The 8,566-nt window shown below is 39.7% G+C and overlaps 1 long non-coding RNA gene across 1 annotated transcript; it reads left to right on the plus strand.

The window, feature by feature from the left end:
• The first annotated feature begins 235 nt into the window (after nt 1-235).
• Nucleotides 236-2,072, plus strand: LOC124290434. The gene is made up of 3 exons (XR_006901928.1): nt 236-317; nt 1,504-1,607; nt 2,051-2,072. It is a non-coding gene; the product is annotated as an uncharacterized LOC124290434 (long non-coding RNA).
• Nucleotides 2,073-8,566: the final 6,494 nt, after the last annotated feature.

The raw sequence follows: 8,566 nt of genomic DNA on the forward strand, positions 1-8,566 counted from the left end.
TATAGTTTAAGTGACGTGGTGTCAAAACCAAATTTGAAACACTGTTTTGAAACACTGTACATTTCATTTGATGTCAAGGTGTTCTCTCTTCCTGATTGGGATAATGACACATACGCCATACAAAGGAACAGCCACGCACGGGCCGTCAATGCAGCCTTTACATCGCCCATTGAATGGACACAACACGACTCTTCCTGTTTCATTCACGACCAGAAGAATGGGACGGGGAGGGCTTAACACTGTATACTAATACTACTCGTAAATGTGACAGCTGGGTCTACGACATGGAGCAGTTCGGTTCAACTATTGTTACGAAGGTTGACATTTCTCCCTCCTTTTTTCTATCGTAAAAGCAGTAAAATAAATATACGAGTCAAATACAGCATGCAATGATAAGTATGAGTGAGTTACAATTTAACGTCACATCGGCAATATTTCAGTCACATCTTGATGAGAATTTGAATTTTAAGGCTAGATACACTAGGAATAAGAAGCCTGTCGTCCATGGACAGCAGAATAACTAGATTATCACAGTTTTAAGTTAAAACTAGTTGATAGCTTTTAAAAGTATAGATAATAAACACATTGTAAAAATGGGCTATAGATCGCCAGCAACTGAAGGTAGATCACCATGCTAAGGTACATAGGAGAATGAAATATTTATAGCGTTTTGGTCACACGGTTAAGGAATTTGTTTGTTGTTTACCATCGCCGACAGCAATATTCCAGCTACATGTCTGCGATCTGTAAATACTCCAATCTGGATCAAACAATCCAGTGAATAACATCATGCGCATCGAACTACGCAATCAGTATACCATGTTGGCCATTATCCATGTCATCGAGTCCAACCACCCAATCTCGTTAGCCTAACGACAGGCATGGGCTGCTGGCGACTACCGTAACCCGGATCATTACGGGTAGTTTTGGAAACAGTGCTACTGTATCAAACGTGTACATTATAACTTATAAACCATGCAAAAATGACGAACATCTTTTCATGGCACTTTCTTCATTATATTCAGATGATTTCTCTAGAGTTCCAGACCGCCTCCGTGGTGTAGTGGTTAGAGCGTCCGCCCGGAGAGCGGAAGGTCGCAGGTTCGATCCCCGACCGCGTCATACCAAAAGACGTTAAAATATGGTAACTTGTTGGTCCCTGCCTGGCGCCTCGGCATTAATGGGTACAACAAGGACTGGTCGGAATCAGTATGTAATGTGTCTGAGTGGGGTATTCATACTTCACTGCGGCATGGTATCTCAGTGGGCTAGCACTATAAAACCAGCTTAAGTATTGGCTAGTACAAGAAGCCGCACATACACACGCATGCACGTCGTCATATGAGCGAAATATTCTCAAGCACGACGTTAAACCCAATTTCACTCAATTTATAGTTCCATCGAAAATGAAAACCAATGAGCATTTGGGCTTGCGATAGTGTAATTAGGCGTTCCATTTAGTGTTCATTGCATGGTGCTGTTGACCCAGTATTGTTCGTTCAGTTTGGATGGGTATGCGACGTGAAGATGGCGAAGTCTCATGCTCAGATGCTGTTTATGCTGGGTTTCCTACTGGGCAGTGTGGTGTTGGTTGCGCCATCAGATTTGTAAGTTCCTACAAATATCGCATATATTTTGGTAGATGGACGGTAGTGATTGACTCGTTTATTTACCGTTAAATGTTGTAAAAAACGGATTCACAAATTTCACAATGAGTGGAATGGAAGTACAACTCGTGAAAATGCGGGGTTCAACGCATTTACGTGGAGTCACAAATATATTTTACTTGATCACGGTTGTGTATTTAGCGTGTTAAACGTTGTGAAAACCGTATCCACAAAATTCTACGATCACCGGAATGGCAGTATAACAGTGATAATCGGGATTAAAGGCATTTACGTCGTGTGCAAAGTTTAGAGATTTAAACAAAAATGTATATTTCGAAAGAGAAACAACGTTCATAATGAAAAGGTATGCTACAATTGAACGTGTATGAACGCAGAATCTCAGAGATACGCCGATCACTCCAATACTGTCCGTTTATGTGCAGCACTGGAAGGAAGAAGATGTTCGTATGGTATCAGTCACCCTGCTTGTTGTATCCACCATCTCGGCAGCCTTTGTGTCCAACTTCACGTCACTAGGTCTCATCTACTGCATGATTGTGTACAATGCATTGGCGTCTGGAGCAACAGCTTTGTCGTCAGGTAGGATCAACTTTCTTTCTTATATCCCGACAAAGAATATGATTTTACCTGATTGTTACAGAAAAACTTAACAAATATGGTCAAGTTGCTGTCTTACCTTGTATCAACATATTGAAATGGATGTGGTAAGAGGCATGCTTGAAACAACTCTTTATGCTGCCGAACCATAAAGATACACATCTGTTTCAAAACATTATTGTAATTATGTTAAGCAAACGTAAATTCAACACCAAATTAAACCATACCGGATTAGGGACTGTTTTCCATGTGTATACATGTACGAGAAAGTAGTGTATATGATTTGAATTAGATCGCTATTTATAAGCAGGTGTCAAGAATATTAATCTTCAGTTAGACAGTGAATGTTACCACAACAATTACCTTGTCATGGTACAGTGATGTAGCTTAAATCATAGCAATAAAATGTGTACTACTACTTCTATTTGGGTAATTGAGTTATCAGTATAAATTCATTTAGCAACAACAAGCAAAGAGACTGCCAGCGTGGAAGGTCCTCCTATTTGAGACGGTTCATGATATTTACCAAGGACCATTTACGCTGAACATGATAAAATGTTATTGTGAACTCTAGTTGTTTCTCAAAATAACACAATCAGTAAATATCGCACGCTTTCATAACAGACGAAGACTATGGGCAGATAACAAAACCCCACATGCATGTATCTGAGTGTAACTGATCCAAACGTGAAGAAACAACTGCTCCTTCTCTTAAACCTATGTATGGCCTTCATCGGTGTCACAATGACAGAGGGTTATAGCAATATGTACCCACTAGTCCAGTAGAAATTGTATGAAACCCGGACATTTAGTATAACAAGCAAAATTTTATGACTAAATGAACCCAAATAGGGTACTTGTTCACCATGGAAAACACAAGCAAAATCAACCTTGGGGAAATTGTCATTTAGAGGCAAAATCCTAAAAAAAGATGAGAAAATACATATATAATGTCTTAAAATTGTATTCAATCACATCTTGGTTTTAGCACAATCTCTGTGTCACTTGGGTAATTAAAACTGTAAGGATTTTGAATCAATTATTGATTGCTTATAACTACATATTTGAAACTCATCTGTAATTTACATAGTACATGATGTAAATTTTTATAACATCAGATACATCAGCAAAAACATTTAATCTTGTGCTTACCAATAGTGTAACAAGATGATTTGACTTTCCATGGAGTTACTCTATGTCTCATCATCAGAATCCAGGCATACTGCTGGAGGAGGATTCAAACAGTTCCCAGAACATTTACAGTGGATGCTGCATAGCATTCGTCTCTTCACACAGCTGCACGAGGTGCAGGATACCCTCTCTTGTTTACTGCAGGAACACCGGACTTCACGCAGGAGGTCGTCAAGAGCAGCTGGTTTATCTGTTATCGTTGGCACTACAACATCATCGACTGATTTTAATCTAAACCTATCCCTATCCAATACAGTCTGTAGTTGTTTCCATGTAGCTACTTGATAGTAGACCCCTCAAACAGTGAAAGTAGCATGCTCGGCTGGTTGGAGGCATCTTCACTAATGGGACATATTTTGACAGGTGATTTTGAGGTACCGCACTTCATCCAGAGGTCAGATTTCTCCTTGATATAAGAAGGACACATATGTCTCTCCAATTGCAGCAATGGTTCCTTTAGGTATTGGCTGTGTTTCCAAAGCACCTTTACTTCTCCTTGAAGTTCCTCCGACTGCTGTACAAGTTAGAAGTGCTTGACTTTGCCCATGCCAAAGAAAGCTGATGTCGTATCACAACCTGACACTAGCATGGATGAATGGAAGACATTGGAAACCTTATGATTGTCGCCCCTCTTGTGACAGAATATGTGAGTGTTTTTGTCTTCATAAATATATCCCGATGCATAGTATCAGTACAGTGGTGGAGCAGTAGTACCAGAACATCTGTGTCATCTGAACACACACAAACAGGATGCTCTAGGGCCGTTGTCAGTGCTTTGCTTAACAATCACAACATCTGCATCGCCTTCATCACCAGCATGCTGTACGCTGATATCGAAATCATTCAGGTGTTGTTCTGCCATCAAGGTAGACAAGTGCCTGCTTTGTTGTGTCTGTTTGATAGGGAAGCCACTTTTATCAGATGGAACTACAGGAGTTGTGTCTTCGACTTCGACATCAGCAACTGAAGATCTGTGGAGACAACGACGTGTCTGCTCAAGGTTCTTTTGTGGTTATAACTTATCATAGCTATCAAAACTACATGAACTGAAGGACTGTTCTTCGTTTTGCTGAAACTTCTATGACAGAATGATGAGCAGTATATCTTGAGGCAATCCAATAACTGGCCACTGCATTTGTTGCAAAAGGGGCACATCCATCTATGACAAGTGCCAGGATCAGGGGCGATGATATTGGGATGAAGTTCTGAAATTTTCTTGCAAAAGCTGCGACTTCTGGCATTACCGCATAGTACCATCATCATGAAATAAGTACTGGACACACTGCAGCCAGCTCTCATATGAAAACACCGTTGGTTTTGAGGTCCTGTCAAACACTGGCGATAACTTAAACGTTGGTACCTTCTGATGAGGATATATGGATATCACCATGACCAATTTTTCAAGGCTTTTCTCGTCACAGCAAATGTCACAGTTTGGTCACATTTTTTTCAGGACAACAACATCACCGAACCACTGATGGGACATTTTCTCCAGTTGTTTTGCCCAATACTCCAGTGCTGCGTCTACATTCACAGGACTTGTCAGCAAACATTCCCGTGGCAATATTTCGAAGCTGGTGAGAATCTTTGGAGTAAAAGGGGGTTGTGACTATCAGATGGTACTCAAAGTGTGCATGTCTTGTAGGTCTTGTTTTGATGCGGCCTATATTGACCTCCTTGTGCTGTTCTGACCAGGATCCACTTTGAGTGTTGGTCAAGATTCGTAAAGCTTCAGTGTACTGTGTCACAATGTGGGCGAACAACAACCATTTTTTGCGACGCTGATTCCTGATGTGTAAACATTGATGAGTCCTCTTTAGTCTTGCCAGCTCATCAACATTGTTCAATCACCATGTCACTCCACGTCCCAGTCCAAAACAAGTTCTCATTTCTTCTTATTGTGAAGTTTCCGTTTTCCATCGTATACCTGCAAAACAAGGACACAGCTTTGACAATCCTGCAGATAGAGTCGACAGTACTTGAATTGTAGCTGTTGTGCCTACTGCTGAGAACAAAGGCAACATTTGTGTGGAAGTTTTGAGATGGAGCTCCAGTTCTGATCCGTTCTGCTCTGATGAAATTGCGCTACTATTGTAACAAATTCCATGAACTGAATCCATGGTTTGCCAGTTCTTGACTCTTGAAGCTTACTTTCTTGATCTACAAACTGAAAACAGTGTTGAATACCTGGATCATTCTTGACATCTTCATATGTCTTCTCATTTCCAGAACACTAACATGCAATTTTGTTCGCTTGAAGTCTTATATTGTTGAAAGACTCACTCCCGTTTCATTTGTTATTCCTGGATTGAAGTCAATTTGGCTTTGTTTACTCTTCTGGACTGAGAATGATGATCATGTGAAGGGCAGCATCTGTGAAAGACATGCTCTCAGAGCTTTTCTGTAAGCCTTCCTTCCATCATCTTCAGGAATAGACTTGTTGGCATATACAGTTGCCCATACATCTTCAAGACCATTGTCCTGCGTACTTTTAGCTCCAAGAAAGGACATCAGCTGGTTGAATCCACCCAGGTGTAAAGACAACTGTTTGAAATCTTTAGGATTGTCAACCTTTATTTTATACGCCTTTGCAAAAGAGAGCTTGGTCAAATGTGAAGTTGACCACAACCCTGACCAGAGTTTCTTCTTTGGAGATCTACAAAAGTCATTGTACTATAAACCGCCTCCATTGTCTGTGGGTTTAATGGGATGATAGGATTGTTCATGACTGAAGAGCAAACAACTCAATACCATCTGTGACCTGAGACCTAAAACCCTGCCAACTTGGAGATGATTTGCTCAACAAGCGGGACACTATCCCACAGCATGTCCATACTGGAGAGTGTGTGGCAGGAAGATTGATTGGCTGCAGCTCCTCAAACCACAACATTGGGCAGGTGACTTCTGACTGGTTGATGGTAGGGTTTTATGAATGTACCAAAGGTTCCTGATTTCACAATCTCAGCAGATGTTACTTTCTGTCACAGGGATGGAAAGTGTTTACTTTCTTTGGGTGTTTGACAAGTTATCATTCCATTACATGTGAAGTATCTTGTCCTTTTAATGTATCTTCATGGTGATCAAAGTTGTCTGCGATCCATTGGCAAAATCCTGAAACAGAGCTCAGTTGATTGGTTGACGTTATCTTGATTGACAGCAGCCGATTTCTCAGAAGTCAATGACTTGATCATAAGAGGCCTTAAAGCCAAAGGAAGAAAGAACATGGAGAAGAACTCTTGACCGTGTAAGGTGGTGGATAAAACAGGCCTACACAGAGCATCAGTGTTGAGATGTACGACTCGTCCTGAAGCCATCTGAAGTAGACTGACCGACTGATTTAGTTTTACACCGCTTTTAGCAATATTCCAGCAATATCACGGCGGGGACAATCTTCAGAAATGGGCTTAACACATTGTACCCATGTGGGAATCGAACCCGAGATTCTTCCTGGGTGACGAGCCAACGCTTTAGCTCCACTAGGCTACCCCACCGCCCCGTCTGAGAGTAGAACATGACATGAAATGATAAGAAGTCTCTGTTTGGCAAGAGATGATGGACTCCTTGACTTCAGTAGAATTCTTTCAATGAGACTGACTGGAGAAGCGGCGGTACCTGCTCTTCAAGTTTGTCCACATTGATGTCACTGGGTGAAGGGTATTCTTGGGTCGAAGATTGATCCTGAACTTGACTCCATTTCCTTATTTCATCTCTGAGAGAATGGAACCAGCTTTCTTTATAATCTTCTTATCTTTGGTTTCCCTTCTGAACGTCAGTTTGAGAGTAAGTTCCATGAAGAATTGAAGATGCTGTACTGTTGAAAGTGATAACATTTGGTTTTCCATCTATCTCAGAAAATGTTATTTGATCTCCAAATGTATCAATCAGTCTCCTCTTTAGGTGTTTTATGGAATATGGTTCAGTTTCAGGAGATAGATAGGATGAAAGTTCCTTGTGCACATCTTGGATTGTGAACTGCTGATGTAGTATATGATTATCTTCCTCAAGCCATCTGCACAACTCTGATAAAGGCTCTGTTGTCTCTGGTCAGAGTTACGTGAATTGGTCTTGCTTTGACTGTGTTTGATGTTCCTGGGGATGTAAATACTTGAAGACACTGTCTATGGTATCTGGCCTCAACAGCTCTGTATATCTCCTGCATACAAAAATACGGGCTTTGACAGTTGATGCATCATCATCTTGTCTTTTACTACAAACATCTAAGAGAGTTTCTTGAAGAACAGATTTTTTGTCATTATTTATGATTTCAAATTTGTTAACATCATGATTTGGTGAGGATGTTTTTGAAGATCGATGGAGTCAATCTCTTTCCACAGATCAAACAACAAGTGTCATAATCAAAATATATTTTCTGAATCTCTTAGGATACGAATAGGAGTGATGGACCGAGCTGCCTTAACGTTTTCTTTGCAGAGTATGATTTTCTTCAATTTTCATGAACGTGATGATTGTCTGACTGTGAAAAGATATTCATGCAGGTCATCCTTTCTTTGTTCAGAAACACTCAGCAGAGAAAGAATTCCCTTGCTTGTAAGCGTCACTGTAGCATCAGGTTTCTTACAAATGATGCAGAAAGACATGCCTGAAGCATTAAAAATTAATTCATTAATATTTCAAATGTTTTCAAAATCATTAAAATTTTGCTTATATGAATGATCATTTTACTAGTCAACAAGGAACAGTTGACTTTATTTGTTTGATATGGGAGGTAACTCTTATAATGTGTGTGAGAATTTAAGACATGTGCTTTAGGCAAAGCCCGGGAATTTTAGAAATATGGGCATACCAAAATGGTATGAGCTTAATTTCTATGTTTTTATGATTCATCTTTGTATTTCAGGAATGGTAAACTTGTAAATATTTTCATTAATTTATGTACATATTTTAAGTTTTATTGAAAAAATTCCAATGACATTACAATTTTCACTCACTTTTAGTGAATTCGGTAATGTTTTTCTAATTTCATTTCTTAATTAATTCATAATTTCTATTAATTTTGGAATTAATTAAACTTGGAATCCTACTATTTGGACAATGTTTTGCAGGTGTAACATATCTGCTTTTCATTGGTACTTAGTGAACTAATTCAATTTTTAAAAGACTAATACACCAAAATAAAATAAGCCTATCCA

This window comes from Haliotis rubra, unplaced genomic scaffold (assembly GCF_003918875.1).
Source record: "Haliotis rubra isolate DU_JTF1 unplaced genomic scaffold, ASM391887v1 Scf465, whole genome shotgun sequence".
In the NCBI taxonomy this organism is placed as follows: domain Eukaryota; kingdom Metazoa; phylum Mollusca; class Gastropoda; order Lepetellida; family Haliotidae; genus Haliotis; species Haliotis rubra.